This window comes from Sminthopsis crassicaudata, chromosome 5 (genome assembly GCF_048593235.1).
Source record: "Sminthopsis crassicaudata isolate SCR6 chromosome 5, ASM4859323v1, whole genome shotgun sequence".
In the NCBI taxonomy this organism is placed as follows: Eukaryota; Metazoa; Chordata; class Mammalia; order Dasyuromorphia; family Dasyuridae; genus Sminthopsis; species Sminthopsis crassicaudata.
The window spans coordinates 8,352,746-8,369,699 of record NC_133621.1 but is presented as its reverse complement, the minus strand read 5'-3'; the positions used below and the strand labels follow the sequence as shown (position 1 = coordinate 8,369,699).

The window sequence follows — 16,954 nt, the reverse complement described above, 5'->3', positions numbered from 1 at the left end:
GAACTGAGCAACTGAAAACAGACACGGAGATTATGTTCTAGGTGAGGAAAACATTCCAACAGCCCATGGCTTGTCATCATATGTCTCTTGAACTGATTCCAGATTTTCATTTCAGCCAAATTGTGTATGTGTGTGTGTGTGTGTGTGTGTGGTGTGTGAACAATGAAGGGTGAAATCTAGCTCGGGTTCTTTAGCAGGGGCAATCTACTCTCCCTAGGCATCCCCATCATTCAGGAGCCTTCACACACACACACACACACACACACACATTCCAGGCTCACAAATAAACCTCAGCAACACTACAACCTGCCACTTAACTCAAGAGGCAGGATGGCACAGCAGAAGTCTTGGAGCTAGGGAAATCTGGATTCGAATCCTGCCCATGCTATTTCCCAAGTACCCTTTGAGTAGCTATTTTAGTTTTCTCATTTGTAGAACAGACATAATAATCCCCTGTCGGACTCCTCCTGTGACATTGTATAGGCAAAGCCTTGAAACACCAAACGAATGTAAGTTGGGTGATCATTAGGACCTCACCTGGCTCCTGGACTGAAAGCACGTCCACTCCAGTTCAGAGCAGAGCTGTCCCAAGTCCAGCACCTCATTTCCTCTCGTCCAGCTCTCCGGCTCGCTAGTATCCTTCAAGATCAGCCTTCAAGCCACCTCCTCTAAGAGACTTTCATCGATACCACCTGGTCACTTCTGAATCATTTTACATTTACTGTGTCTCCATAGCATTTATTTCCCTCTGTAGAGAGACATTTTATTTACTTACACCTGCAAGTCCCTCACAGAGAAGACCAGAAATAAAGCTCGCTGATCATGTCAAAGCTCAGTTCTAATGTGTTGCTGTTGTACTTGAGGTCTTTGAAAAGATCACCAGCTGCTAGTGCCCATCCCTGAAATGACCTTGTGTTTATTTTAAATATTTTTATATGGGTGTATGTTGTGTTTAGATTTCCCTCAAAAGAAGGTAAGAGTAGGGACTTGGCATGGTAAACAGACTCAGATCTGGGGTCAGGAAGGCCTGAGATCAAATCCAGCCTCAGACACCCACTGGCTTTGTGAGCCAAGTAAGTCATTAACCTCTATTTACCTCAGTTTCCTCATCTGTAAAACCAAGATAATAATAGTATTTACATCACTTATGAGCATCAAATGAGATAATTATTATAAAATCACTTAGCACAGTGTCTAGCACCCTGTTAGTATTATATACCTACTATTATTTTTCCTATTTAACTCTATAATTCCAATGTCTAGCCCATTATTTGACACACAATAAATTCTTTGAAGCTGTGTACATATTCTGACCCAATGTATTGCTTTTGAGCAGAAGGAAAAGATCCACATTCAAGAAAAGAGAATTGTATATTACTTTGTATTTGTGACAAAAAGAGGATTAAGAAGAGATAGACCCACTATAAATTATAAACTGAACTTAAAAAAAACATTTTGAGCAAGAGCAAACCAAGTTAAAGTGATACAAATGCTTCTATTCCCCTATCAGAGATGGTCCACAATTCTCATCCAGTGTTATGGACAACTGTGGAAGGTTGGAGACTGAGGAGATCTTGGTCTTCCCCCCTCCCAAATCAAGTAGCCAATCAATTACCAAATACCACTTATTGACTACACCTCCATCCTATCTCTCCATTCCTTCCTTCTTTGATCAATAAGCCAAAATGCAATTAGATTGCAGAAAGGGATGACAGTGGGGGAGAATACAGGTTTTATAACTCAACAAAAGGGCAGTGTCCAGTTCGAGCAGCTCCAATATAATCGTCAGGTGATTGGAGAAATCCAAAAAGTGGTAAATGGAAGGGACCATATAGGTTAACTGCTTGGGGGAGAGGGTTTGCTTGTATCTCTATAGATGGAGAAGGAATCAGATGAGTGTCAAGGGCCGTATTCTCCTTGTCCATCAGAGAGAGACAAAAAAAGAGAAAAATCTTGAAACAAAGGAGAAAACTCAACATCAGGTGGTTCCATTTCTGACTACATGTACCCCTGAAAAAGCATCACTGTTAACCCACTGTGTATGGCAGTTGACTCATGAACATCAAAAATTGTTGATAAGACTGTTATAGAACTTCAAAACCACCAGGAATCATTGAATTCCCTGAGACATGATAAAACAGATACAGGACTTCAAAACTTGCAGGAATAATTGGATTCCCTGACACATTAAGTAATGGACAATAGATTGGTTTTGGATTATTTCTAGGCTTTATGGACATGAATATTCCTCATGTTGATTCATGTTGTTACATCACTATTAGCATGTGTTATATTACTATGTGCTTGTGTAATATCTCCCATGTTGATAGATTTATATATACCTATTTCAAGTGAGACCCTTCAGAAACCCACTAACAAAATCTGGTTTGACTCCCCATTTCCCTTTGATGTTTTCATCTCCCTTCCTGAGACATCAGGGAGAGCATGATCACCTCCTTTTTGGGGTTCTCACCTTCCTAAGAAGTCAGAAAGGACATGACCAAAGGGCATGACCACCTATGTTCTGAAACTAAAGAAAGTGGGAGTTGTAAAGGGCAGGAACTCAGTATGATTGCTTTAATCCTATAACAAGGTGTTAACTCAGTGGAATTGAGCAGACAATAGTTATCTAGTTTAGCAATGATTAATAGTTCAGTATGATTGATTTAATCTTACAACAAATAATGGTTCCCTTGTGATATAATGATCAGTATACTGTAATGATGTAATTGTAATAGAGTATATCAACTGGGGACAAACTCAGCCAGAGACAGACTCAAAATAGAGACTGTCCTGGTGGCTCTTCTGCCTCCTGAACTGAAACCAAGACCCATTCTGGAGGGCCTCCAGAAAGCTGGCCCAGACATTACACATCCTTCCCTTCAGAAAGGCTCTGAACATGGGCCTGAGCATGAATTATCTATCAGTGTCCCAAGGACTAGGTTCCCAGAGGCTTATCAACAGCTCAATCGTAAGATATTCAATTGCCTGACTCCCAGAGGCAACTTGAAATCTATCCCATCAAAGAGACAAAATTTGGGATCCTTAAAACCTTAATATTCCAGAGGCTCAAACCCCATTGCCAAAGAGGAGGAGGAGGATGTCAATAGAAAGAACACAAGAAGAGAACAGAATGAAATGATCTTTGCAAAGCACTTGGTAAATCCTAAGGATGATTAATTTGATTTTTGCACATGATGAGTGTGAAAGGATAACAGAACACCTGATGAGAAATGAGAAATGCTGACCAGAGGCCCAGGAGAGAAGCTGAAGACCTGTGGAAATGTCGATTTAAAAACAAGTGAATGGGAGAGAGCACAAAGGCATGAGAGGGAAGGGCCATTTAGGGCTGAGAAGGTGGGCAATCTATTGAGGTGATGGAGAAGGCACATTTGGAACATCAGAAGATAACAGAGATAAAGAGAATATGCTAACAAAGGAGCCAAGTGATGGGAATTTCCAACAATGAAGCAGTAGTCGAATGTCAGATGCCAAAGAGAAGGTCAATGAGGAACATGGCTGAGAAAAAGCAGAGACTATTGAGTTGGGTGATAAGGAGTCCCTTATTAGAGGGCTGGAGGGACTTCCACATCCTTCAAGTCCAAGGCCCCCTTTGCCACCATTGATTTTATATTGTTACAATTATCTCATCTCTATCATATCCATTGTTCTCTCCTAAAATCTCCCCATTAATGAAAGGCCAGTAACCAACTCTTGGGTAGAACAGCAAAACCAGAAGCAGCCCTCTGGTACAATGGACAGGGCACTGGACTTGAAGACAGAAAGTTGTCAGTTGTGTCCAATGCTTTGCGATCCCATATGGGGTTTCCTCAGCAGAGACATCAGAACAGTTTGCCATTTCCTTGAGCAGTTCATTTTAGAGCTAAGGAAATTGATTTTGGGCTTGGTCCTCTAGCCATTGTGCCAAGTAGCTGCCTAAAGTCAGGAAGTTCTGATTTCAAATCCTGACTCAGACACTTATTAGCTGTGGAATCTTGGATAAGTCACTTGTCATCTCAATCTCAATTTCCTCTTCTCCAAAATGGGAATAATAATCTCACCTAAAACCTAAGATAAAATCTGTAAAGTACTCTGCAAATATTCAAGTGACATATATAAATATATATGTGCATATATATATATATATATATATATATATATTCTAAGTATGATCATGATTATTGTAATGATGATAAATTTATTTTCCAATTCCCTAACACACAAACATTCAGAAACTCACACAGATGCAAGAACAAAGCAAGAAAAAATACCTTTAAAGACAATAAAGCAACAACAAAAACAATTTGGTTTCAAGAAATAACTTGACTACTACAGTTAGCAACATATTTCTCAGTATAAGAATGAAGCTGGGGGAATTAAAAATCTAGAGAATTTTGGGGATCCTCATGGAGTTCTCACCCAAGCAACCACATCTCTGGAGAATGGAAGAAAATGTGCTGGCATAGGAGTCAATATTTGTCATCTAATGATTCTCAGATCCTGACTTTGCTCCTGCCTTTCTGATTTTGGACAAATCATTTCCCCTTGTTCCAAACTTCAGTTGCTTCATCTGTAAAATGGGTTATGTATATGGGGGGTGGTGAGAGGAATTGGCCTAGATCACCTCGGAAGTCCTGGCTGTCTGTAAGAAATTGCACAGCCTTCTAAAACTAGATTCCATAGCATGCTGTAGTGGATGTGCAGCCAGAGGTCCTAGATCTGAAATCTGACTCTGTCACCACTTGGATGATTTTGGACAAGCCACCTAAATTCAAGCACCTCAAAGTTCCTTCATCTGTAAAATAAGGGGAATGGATCACATGCCCTCTGAGGTCTTCCTGCTCTAGAACTGTGATCCCTCAATCCAGGCTTAACTCAAATGAAAAAGGACCAAAAAAAAAAATCAAGGAAAGAAATGAAATAATTGTCAAGTTCAAGGTCTGAATGATGGCTTTCAGCAAAGAGGGAGACTTGGCAGAAGTCCAGCAGATGCACTCCAAGAGATCCACGATCTTATCCGCACAAGATCTCTGTCGATTAGGTCAGATGTCAAGCTGCCCATGAATGTCCTTGTCACCCTGAGCAAGTCCTGGCCATGATCTCCCACAGATTCCCTAGAGAATCCATGGCAGGCCTTGCAAAGGTCTCTTTAGCTATCGTGGGTATAAGGTCTTCTTCCAGTCTGTCCAACTCTTGTCCCTTATTCTCGATACGGGGCCAGCCTGTTTCCTTTTGTGATCAGACACGTGCTTAATGTCTTTTACAATATTTCTTGCATGCAAATCTTTATGTGGCAATTACCTCATTCTGCTCCCATCCTTTGAGACCCTTTCCTTTACCATCTGGGTCATCTGGAGAGCATGCAGTTCCATGATTCATAGAATCACACTTGCCAAAAAATGGTATCAAAAGTATCAGTCTGATATCAGAGACCAAATGAGGCAACATGTATAAAAAGTACTTAGTATAGTACCTGGCATACAGTAGGTGCTTCATAAATGTTTATTTTCTTCCCCCTAGAAAGAAATTTGGGGTCATCAAAGGCCCAATTGCACATCACATCACAACCCCCTCTCTTTCTACTTTCCTACTCTACTTTCGTCTCATTGTCCCATGTGCTATGCTGGACTTACAGACTGATGGACTGACTCAACGTGCTGTCCATCCAACTGCAAATAAATCTGGGAATGTCTATTTCTCACCTACTTAGTTTTTTTTCTTCATGACTAAGCTAATATTTCAAATGAATTTGGATTTAATTGGGAAGGTCTTGAGCCATCTCAAGGCTCAGCAAAATCAGTGCCTGTCAACCAATCAACAGCAAACATTCATTAAGTTCCTGGTCTGTGTTAGGCACTGTGCTAGGCCCAGGGGATTGAAATACCAAGAATAAGTCAACCCTGCCCTCCAGTAGCTTATAATCTATTAGGGAAAGACAACATATACTCAGATAAATAAGCACAGGATGTATTCCAAAAGCAAAAGAGCATTATCTGCTACATGCAACCAGTTGACAACTGCAGTTCTAAGGAGGAATCCACATGCTCGCAGAGAGAAGGAGATGCAGGTAAGCAGATGATCACAAGAATTTAGATTAGGAAGACAAGATAGTCATTCCATCACTTTAAATGATTTGTAAGTTAAATTACATTTTTAGTCCATAAGCTCACACGATTAGGGGGAAAAAAAGGAAAGGAAAATGATAGCTGGGATTCAAACATCATTGAATATGAAAATTAAATTCCCTTAGAGAGAAATTACCCTATTCCATAAATTTCTAAAATATAAATATATTTTTCCTCATATCTTATGATAAAAAGTCTAAAATGGAGACCAAATCTAGTTGTATCTTCTCAGTCAGAGAGAACTAATGACATTGCTTTCAAGATTTTTCAGATGACAGCATCATGAGATGGAGACTTGTTAGTGTCCATTGCCTTATAAAGTTGATTTGGCTTGCAACTCTGTTAAACAGTGTTTAACACTTAATAGATACTTCCTCTGAGAGACCCTTCCTTCCTTCCTTCCTTCCTTCCTTCCTTCCTTCCTTCCTTCCTTCCTTCCTTCCTTCCTTCCTTCCTTCCTTCCTTCCTTTCTCTCTCTCTTTCTCTCTCTCTCTCTCTCTCTCTCTCTCTCTCTCTCTCTCTCTCTCTCTCTCTCTCTCTCTCTCTCTCTCTCTCTCTCTTTTCTTTCTTTTTGTTGAGGCAATTGGGGTTAAGTGACTTGCCCATGGTCACACAGCTAGGAAGTGTTAAGTGTCTGAGACCAGTTTTGAATTCAGGTTCTCCTGACTTCAGGGCTGGGGCTCTACCTAGCTGTCCTAAGAGACTGTTTTTCAAGAAAAAAATAAGACATCAAGACAGAAGTGGACCTAGGAACTAATAAAACACTAAGATGCATTTACAAGGATGAAGTTGCTCCCTAGAAGAATCATCTCCAATCCTAATGAATTGATTCCTCATTCCCTTTATTTTAAGGCTGTCCCTGTCTTTGTTTCTGGGCTCCGCTGCCTGGTCTTTCTCTGCCATGCTTCCACATGGGCACCTTCTTCTCACCCCTCCTGCTTTTCAGTTCCCTTTTATGAGTAGCCTTCTCTCACTAGACTATAAGGTCCACGAGGGTAAGAACTACCTTGCTTTCGGAGTGCCCGGCACACAGTAAGTGCTTAACAAATAATGTTTATTGAATTGACAGTCTCTCAAGAAAAGGGAACTAAAGACCAAAATGTCACAAAGACAGTGGCAATATTTGAACCCAGGGCCTCTGACTACAGATCCTGCTTTTTTTCTTAACTGTCCCTACTGACTGAGAGTTTCAACACCCTTGGGAGGGACAACCAGATCTCTTATAACTGTGAGAACAGTGCCATGGGAAAACGGATGGGATGCTTCTTCCATGTTTGAGATTAGCAACGATTGAAAATGACAAAGGATTAAACTATTGTTTTGTTCTGCTGTCAGGGCCTTTTGTGGTAAGAATGACTATTTGGTTCTCTTTGTGCTGGAAACATTCATTATGAAATAAACACGGATATCAGACACTATTTATAATGCGCCTCAGAGGTTGGGCTTTGAGAAGTGGGAGTCTTTACATCCCTGCCTGGCAATCTTCCTATTATCATAATCTCTCCACAGACCCCTCCCTGGCTTTGAGAAAGGAAAGGAAGAAAAAGGAGGTTAGAAAATGCATGAAGGGTCTAAGCCATGAAAGCCCGAGGCAGCTTTATTGAGACAGAAACAGAGGTGTCCTGGGCAGCATTTGGACTTTTATTCTTCTTCTGATGACCTGACTGAACACCAGCATTTCAGATTTAGGGAGGGCCTCAGCAGCCATCTTGACTCCCAAAGTAATAAGAAGAAATTGGACAAAGTATATATATGATCAAGGAATTGTGGGATCAGGTTTTGCTTCGGATTTTGAAGGTAAAAACACTTGAGAGTTATTGGAAAGCTAAGAAAAGCACATCTTTTCAAGATGAGACTCAGGAGCTAAAAAGATCCTCCTAGAACTGCTGTTCCCATCCCTTATCAAGGAGGAACATGAGGGTGCTGGAAATCCTTGTCTGTTCTATACCAACTTGATCTGGTGATGGTCAGTGTGTCTGTACCCTCAGAACTAAATCGGACCATGTTCCAAGAGGCTCCTCACTAGGCCGCACCAGGAAAATGAGCTTTTTGGCCACAGTTAATTCATTGACCATCCCCCGAGCCAGAGAGGGGTTATTATTAAGGTTTGTGGAGGGGATGCCATATCAACAAAATTATACTCTTAGAAGTAAGCATCTTGCAAGATTAAGGACACAATGACCACCCCATGGACAAGGTCTGGAGTCACGGATCAAAGAGATGGACAGAGGCCTGGAAGACTCAGGTCTAATTCTGAGGGTGTCCATACAGTAGGAATGAAGTAGCCCAAGACTGAATCAGAACAGATCACCGCTATCCAACTGCACTAAAAATATCGGCCAGTCTCATGCTGGATTATTCAGAATGAGTCCTGAGAACTGGTAAGATGCTAATGTTGCCACTGAGGAAGAACAGAATTTACAAGAAGGATTGGAAGAAATGAGTGCGAAAGGAAGCGTTTTGAAAAGAATGGATGGAAGGCGTGGAACTGGGAAGAGTGTGGGGGAAGAGGAGAGGGCTGCATTCCTGCAAAAACAAGAAGAAATTCTACCTTTAACCCTTGTCTCGGGGAGCTCACAGTCTTTGGTGACCAAGACTGATTGCAGGAAGAAGAGAGCGGCTTTACTCTGAGGTTTAAATGGCTCTGTAAGGTTGGCAAAGCCAGGCATTGTCCTGTGTTCTCTTATTTAACCTTCACAGAATGCTTTGAAGGAAATGTTACAGTTATTATAGGGACAGGTACAGGAACTGTGACATGGCTATAGAGAATTCCCAAGAAAAAAGAATCCCTACAAATACAGAGAGCACCTTGTTGCCTTGACCAGTGGCAGGTTAAGTGACTTGCCAGGGTCACCCAACCAATATGTGTTGGAACCATGACTTAACCCAGGCCTGACTACAAGGGCTGCTTTCTAGATGGGATGTGACACTGCTGCAACACTCATTCTGATTTCCATTTTATAAAGAAGAAAAGAAAGAAAGAAAAGAAAGAAAAGAAAGAAAAGAAGAGAAAGAAGAGAAAGGAAGAGAAAGGAAAAGAAAAGAAAAGAAAAGAAAAGAAAAGAAAAGAAAAGAAAAGAAAAGAAATGAAAAGAAAAGAAAAGAAAAGAAAAGAAAAGAAAAGAAAAGAAAAGAAAAGAAAAGAAAAGAAAAGAAAAGAAAAGAAAAGAAAAGAAAAGAAAAGAAAAGAAAAGAAAAGAAAGAAAGAAAGAAAGAAAGAAAGGAAGGAAGGAAGGAAGGAAGGAAGGAAGGAAGGAAGGAAGGAAGGAAGGAAGGAAGGAAGGAAGGAAGAAGGAAAGAAGGAAAGAAAGGAAGAAAGGAAGAAAGGAAGAAAGAAAGAAAGGAAGAAAGGAAGAAAGGAAGAAAGGAAGAAAGGAAGAAAGAAAGGAAGAAAGGAAGAAAGGAAGAAAGAAAGGAAGAAAGGAAGAAAGAAAGAAAGGAAGAAAGAAAGAAAGAGAGAGAGAGAGAGAGAAAGAAAGAAAGAAAGAAAGAAAGAAAGAAAGAAAGAAAGAAAGAAAGAAAGAAAGAAAGAAAGAAGGAAAGAAAGAGATGATAAAGATGGACAGATAAATAGATAGGTAGATATGTGATAGAAAGAAAGATGATGGATGGATAGATGGATGGATGGATAGATAGGTGATAGACAAATAGATAAATGAATAGATGATAGATTGATGCAGCTGTATAGTGTTATTTATATATCCTGTCTATATGTATGTGTATAGTATATATGCACACATATATAGATATCATTATGTATAGGAAGGATAAACAGCAGAAAAATACCAGCTTTGGAGTTAGAAGACCTAGGTTCAAATCTATCCCTGACATTAACTAGCTGGCTCCTCTGGCCTTCAGCTTCCTCAGCTGTAAACAACTTTGATAGTAGCAGTATGTTGTTATGAAGATCTTATAAGAAAAATCGTTAAAGTTGTAAAGAAAATATTAGACTTTGAGTCTAGAAGATCAGAGTTCCAATCCTGCCTCAATCACTAGCTACATGTTGCTAAACCAGGGATAACAATAGTATCTCCTTGCCAAGATCATCTTGAGGACCAGAGGACCGATTATATGTAAAAACCTTTGTAAACCTTCAAGTGATAAATGCATGCTAGCTCTCACTATTAATATAAATGCAGATGCTAAAGGTGCTTTATAATTATCAACAACTTAACAAATACTTTATATTTTCCATATATGTTATTATTCTTCCCATTTTTACAGAAAACAAAGCTGAGGCTCAAAGGACTTATGTCAGCGGCCTGTGGACACACAGTTACTAAGGTCCCAGAGGACAGACTTGATCCCTGATCTTCTTGCTCCAGAGTTCAAAGCTCTGCTCTTTTCAATAATATGCATTCTTTGAGATTTAGCTTCAATTTTCCCTCAGAGCCAAAACTGACATAATTCCTTTTGTGTGTATGGCTATGGGGAAGACAGAAGCAGGTTGGTCAAAAATAGTGAGAAAGATGCCCAGACTATTTTGAATATCAAGATCATCACTGTTGGAGCAGTAGTCATAATCATTAATAATAATATTAATAGTAAAGATGTTTATATGGTGTTTTAGAGTTTGCTAAGTGACTTGATAAATATCTCATTTGAGCCTTTTAACAACCCAATGAGGTAGGTACGCCAAGAAGTATTATCTTCTACTTTACAGAAAAGGAAACTGAGGCACAGAGAAGTCAAATGAACTTTCCAGGGTCTAACACAAATCATCAGAAGCAGCCTTTGACTCTGGCTCTGACTTCCCACCCAGTGCTCCAGCTAGAAGGCAGTATTGCCTCCAGAAGGAATCATCCAGCTTCTCAAGTGTCTGGACGCCATTAGCCAATGACATCGGGCAAGCCGTGCGTGTGTTTCAGGATTTTCACCCATCAGCATTCTACCAGAACAGGCCTGCCTCATTTAGCATTCCCAAGCAGCAGTTGAAATGTTGGTTGTTAAATAGTCACAAATGGCAGGTCTCAGTCAGTAGATTCCCAGAATTGCAGCCTCCCTTTACCAACACGTGTGTTTCCTAGGCGGGACCCACAGTTACCTGAGCAGGAAAAATCAAAACCCTAAGAGGGGTGTGTGTGTGTGTGTGTGTGTGTGTGTGTGTGTGTGTGTGTGTGTCTATGTGAATGTGTTGTGTGTGTGTCTATGTGAGTGTGTTGTGTGTCTATGTGAGTGTGTGTAACTATGTGAGTGTGTGTGTGTCTATGTGAGTGTGTGTGTGTGTCTATGTGAGATGTGAGTGTGTGTGTGTGTGTGTGTGTGTGTCTACATACAGGTGCTCTACCATCCAACTGGATCCACCAACATGCCCAGGGGCAAGAATGTTTGCACTTTTACCTCACTAGCCAGGTAAAAATTTCCAACCTGACACAGTCGTAGCAACCCAAATACTGCAGATCGGCCCCAGAGGCTCCGTGTTTACGATCACATTTGATTTCAAAGAAAACTTCCTGACAAACAAGTCTTTCCCAAAGTGAAATGCAACAGGCTTGCTCAGCTAATAAGTCCTAAGTTTTCCCTCAATCACGTTTCCCCCCAAAGTCTAGCTCTTGCAGGTTTTCCATCTGAACTTGGGGAAATCGCTTAGTCCGTTCAGACTCAGTTTCCTTCTCTGTCAAATGAAGGGGTTGCATTTGAGAGCCTCCAGGATTCCCCCAGTTTTAATCCATTATTCTGTATTTCTGGAAGGTCATGGAAGAAGATGCCCTCAGACCCCCCCAGGGATGAATGCTTCTTGATCTTTCCCCTTCTTTTTTGGCAAGGCTGGGAGGAGGAGATGGGAAAGGAGAGCAATGAGCCCTCACCACACGGACTGGGGAGAGGATGTAAACATTTCCTTAATGATCCAGCAGTTTATAACAAGCAAAATAAACAATCCACCTCAATCCGTCAGTCCCTGGTGGAATTGAGCCCTGACTGGAGTGTTTGAACCAGCCACTCATTTAGGCAGAGGCTGGTCCCCACAGACCCAGAGAGTTTGCCTTCCATCTAATGGGGGCCGGTGTTATTGCCAGTCCATGTTCGCACACGGGAGGCCTGGGGGTTGCATCATGCAGCGTCAGGAAATGCTCGTTACACAAGGGCTGCAAACAGCAGCTACCCTGCCAGGGCCCCAGGAGGGCTGTTTGATGAAACACAGGCAGGCCCCTCTTGTCTGTTCCCCATCTGGTCCTTCTCTGGTTCCTTCCTGACAATGAGGCTGGACTGGGACCCTCCTTGACTTCCAAGGAAAGAAGTTTCACAGCACCAGGACTCTCAACAACCCAGAACACCCACCACTGGCTATCTGTAGGACTCCTGAGGAAGAACCAGGGTTATTATTTGAAACTTTGCAGTATTCTTAGCTCTGATAGCCCAAGGATTTAAGGTGTAAATAGTTCCGTGAATCAAATCAATTGAAGCATTTTCAATAGTACCATTCTTCTGTACCATTGTTCTGTAGAAAGAATGATTCTATAATATAGAGGCATCAGTGTACATAAACATATGGGAAAGAAGCCATTTCTACTTCTGAGGAAAATGATTGGGGGGGGTAGCCTCCCTGAGCTACTCATCTATAACATTAGAAAGCTGCTCTGACAGGCCTTCCAATTTTAATGATTTTTAAGCTAGTAAAGAGGATGACTTTTTCCTTTAACAACAGGTGGGCCAGTTCATATAAATATTGTCACAGCTTTTTTATTAAAGCTTTCTATTTTCAAAACATATGCAATAGATCGTTTCAACATTCACCCTTGTAAAACCTTATGTTCCATTTTTTTTCTTTTTCCCTTCCTTCCCCCACTCCCCTAGACAACAAGTAATCCAATATATGTTTAACGTGTGCAATTCTTCTATACACATTTCCACAATTATGAGGCTGCACAAGAAAAATCAGATCAAAAAGGGAAAAAATGAGAAAGAAAAAAATGCAAGCAAACAAACAACAAATTGAAAATATTATATTGTGAGCCACACTCAGTCCCCCAGGCTTCTCTCTGGGTACAGATGGCTCTCTTCATCACAAGTCTATTGGAACTGATCTGAATCATCTCATTGTTGAAAAGAGCCACGTCCATCAGAATGGATCATCATATAACCTTGTTGTTGCTGTGTACCATGATCTCCTGGTTCTGCTCACTTCACTCAGCATCAGTTCCTGTAAGTCTCTTCCAGGCCTCTCTGAAATCATCCTGTTGTATTTTTTACATTTCTTACATTTCCTGTCCTTTCTTACAGAACAATAATATTCCATAACATTCCTATACCACAACTTATTCAGCCATTCTCCAACTGATGGTTATCCACTCAGTTTCCAGTTTCTTGCCACCACAAAAAGGAGGGCCAAAAACATTTTTGCACACGTGGGTCCCTTTCTCTCCTTTAAGATCTCTTTGAGATACAGGCCCAGTAGAGACACTGCTGGGTCAAAGGGTGTGCACAGTTTGATAGCCCTTTGGGCAACCAGATTATTTTGAAAGCAGCTCTCTTCTCATTTCTTACAGAGTGAAGTGAGCAGAATGATAAAAACAATCTATATTATAATATTTGTGTTATAAATATGAATAATTTGTGTTGTGAATTCCACCAGGAAGCAATGTGATTAAGCAAAGTTGGGTTTTTGAAAAGCAAAACAAAGGAACGCGCAGAAAATTTTATAGGACTTGATGGAGAGAGGAGTGAAAATAGGAGAGCAATTTATATTATATATATATTATATATAATATATATTTATATTAGCATATATATTTACATAGTATTTATATTAGTATCAATGCTATAACATGGTTAATTTGGGTATTTTTATAAATGAATGAGTAAAATTAGCAGGACTACAACAACATATTATAAATAATAGCAATACTCTAGAGAGAAATAGCTTTGAAATCTATAAGTACCCTGATGAATAAAATGGCAATTCATGATTTTAAAAGATTGATAAAACATTCTCTCTACCTCCTGACAGAGAGATAGTAGAGTTAGGGTATGAAATGAGTAGAGAGAGAGAGAGAGAGAGAGAGAGAGAGAGAGAGAGAGAGAGAGAGAGAGAGATAGAGATAGAGATAGAGATAGAGATAGAGATAGAGATAGAGATAGAGATAGAGATAGAGATAGAGATAGAGATAGAGATAGAGATAGAGATAGAGATAGAGATAGAGATAGAGATAGAGAGAGAGAGAGAGAGAGAGATAGAGATAGAGATAGAGATATTTCTCTACACATACAATAAAACTATTTATTTTGCTTTACTATTCTTATTTGTTCCAAAGAATTTATTTTGTTTTGTTTTCTTGATGTGGTAGGTGGGAGAAAATATATCCCTATTTATTAAAAAAAATTTTTAATCGAAGTGAAGGAATAAAGAAATCAAATAATGAAAAAATTCTTTGCTATGCTTAGTTCCACAGAATCTATTCTTCAAAGTTTGTTTTAAGGTAGGTGTAGAGGGAAAAATACAGTGAAAAATATAGGCAATGTACAAACTACATAGACACAAAAATATCTACATGCACACACAGAGATGTATAAATGCATAATACACAAACTCATATACATAAACATGTATGCACACATCACATGAGATTGAGATATATATAAATACATACATGTATATGTCTGTATATGCATACATACATTCATAGACACACATACATATCATAGGTATGGGTGAAACATTTGGAGAAAAAAAAAGGAAAGGAAATGAGAAAGAAGGGGTCCAAACTGGATAGAGATACTCCCTGATGACCTAAAGCAGCTGATGGAAACAGGGGTGCACTACTTGTTAATTCTCTTGTTCTGTGAATTGTATCAGAGCTAATTCATCATTGTCACCGATATTCCCAAGTTCTCTTACCTAACCTCCTCCTCCAATCACTTTAACTCTCCCAGTATCTGAGCCATCCAGCCTGAACTGGACATCTTGGTCTTATTCAATTAACAGTAACCTTTCAGAAAACTGCAGAGTTGTTCTCCTCCATCCTTCATTTTGAATACAGCTGTTACTGTATCAGGCATCTCCCCTGTGTTACTCTTACTGCAAACATCCCACAATGCTCTTCCCCTTCTCCGCCCTCCTTCCCCTAGCTTAGACCAGGGTTTGAATAAGGAGCCAAGGACAGAATAACTCTTTAAAAGAATGGGAAGGGATGAAGAAACAGGGTAAAAAAAAAGGGTATCAGTAATGTTTTAAATTATGTTTCTAAAGCTTAATTGTCCTCCAAATAATATTAAAAAGTCAAACCCTAAACTAACAACATATTTTATTGCATTTCTTTGTATACCCAATGCTTAGCACAATGCCTGGCACATTATAAATACTTAATAAAATACATGTTGTTTGAGTGACAACCAATGGGAGGAGAAATGGGGCCTGGATCCCCCATCAAATGATGGATACTTCTACAATAAGGTACTCAGTTTCACAGTTGAATCTGAAATGTTGATAATTTTTAATCTGAGCTACATATCAAGGATTGTGAATTTCTGTTTTATCACAGGAATTGGGTAGAAATAGGGGGCTGGAAATAGGGCAAACAATCTGAATATAGAGGATGATGGAAGATCTTGCCAAAATGTTTACCCCCATTTGCGACCCTGAATATAATAGGACTTTGTCCTTGAGAGTGCTAATTAGTTTTGTAATAACAGGAAGCTATAAATATGCTGAAAGATTAAACACATAGTGAAATAAACCCATAATGACCCAAGTGAAAAGCCTGAAGAAATAACAGCAATTACCAGGCTGAGCCTGACCTGTGTGCCACCCTCCCCTCCCCACTGCCATCGCCCTTCCCCATACTTGGCCTGGATGTATGTGTACCCAAAGCAACTCCCTGTTCCTAGAAGGATGGGTGGGGGCCCCAGATTACAAATGACCCTACACTTCCCCCTCCCCACAACTCTGAGTTCAAAGGAAAAACTGTGGAAAAGCTCATGAATCATAGAAATGGGAAGTCTTTCTGGGAGAAGAAAAGGGTGGAAATAAACACCATCCTTCCTTGGAGGCCAAGCAAGACCAGAAAGTTAACTGCTACCTGCCTCAGCTGCCCATCCAGGCAGCCATTAAGATCCAGACACTAATGTGCTTGTGGAATGATGAGAACTGTGAACCTGATGCTGACTGAATGAAAAAAATAGATATCCATCACTTCAAAAAGCTAAGAAAAAAATTACCTGGAAAGCCAAGGACTCTTACCATTGAAATGGGCTGTGTGAGAATAAGCTGAACAAAGAAGTATAAAATGAGACATTGCATCCAATAGTCTTATTGATAATTCAGAAAAAAAATCATTCCAACAAAATGTCATTGGAGGACAAAACATGTCAGATTTTTGAGTTTTATTTCCTTATGTATGGAACAAAGTAATGTACTTCCAAGAAATTCTTTTAGAGAGTCAAAAATGACTGACCTGGCTGTGCTGGGGAGCTCATAGTGGACAATCAGAAGATGCTGTGATGCAGGCAAGTCAGGATCCCGTGGCTGTCGCTTAACTGGCGATGTCTTGGTTATGGTGAGTGGACAGAGAAGGTGATTCCTAGAGTAAAAAGGGAAAAGAGTTGGGAAAAGAAAAAAAACTTAAAATGCTTACATAAGTATTGTTTGTATTTGTTGTTGTTTTTTAATATAATAAATAGGGATGAAGAGACTGTCTCCAAAATTCAGTAGTCCCAGGCTTCTCGATTTATTTATTACATTGTTGCTGGTTGAAAAATCTACATCTGCTTAAAACTTGTGTGGAAGAAAGATAACGTATTATCATGACTACTTATCTTTGAGTACTACCTAAGAGAGAAAGAACACAATGGCAAGAATCAAATTTTCTCTTTTTAAAGGATGTTTTATGCTA

The 16,954-nt window shown here is 39.9% G+C and overlaps 1 long non-coding RNA gene across 1 annotated transcript in view; it reads right to left on the bottom strand.

Moving 5' to 3' along the window:
* The window catches only part of LOC141543519 (uncharacterized), a 68,661-nt gene that overhangs the window by 18,057 nt on the left and 33,650 nt on the right, over positions 1-16,954 (bottom strand). The window contains exon 2 of the long non-coding RNA XR_012482458.1: positions 16,517-16,642. This is a non-coding gene — a long non-coding RNA (uncharacterized LOC141543519). The remainder of the gene's footprint in view (positions 1-16,516; positions 16,643-16,954) is intronic.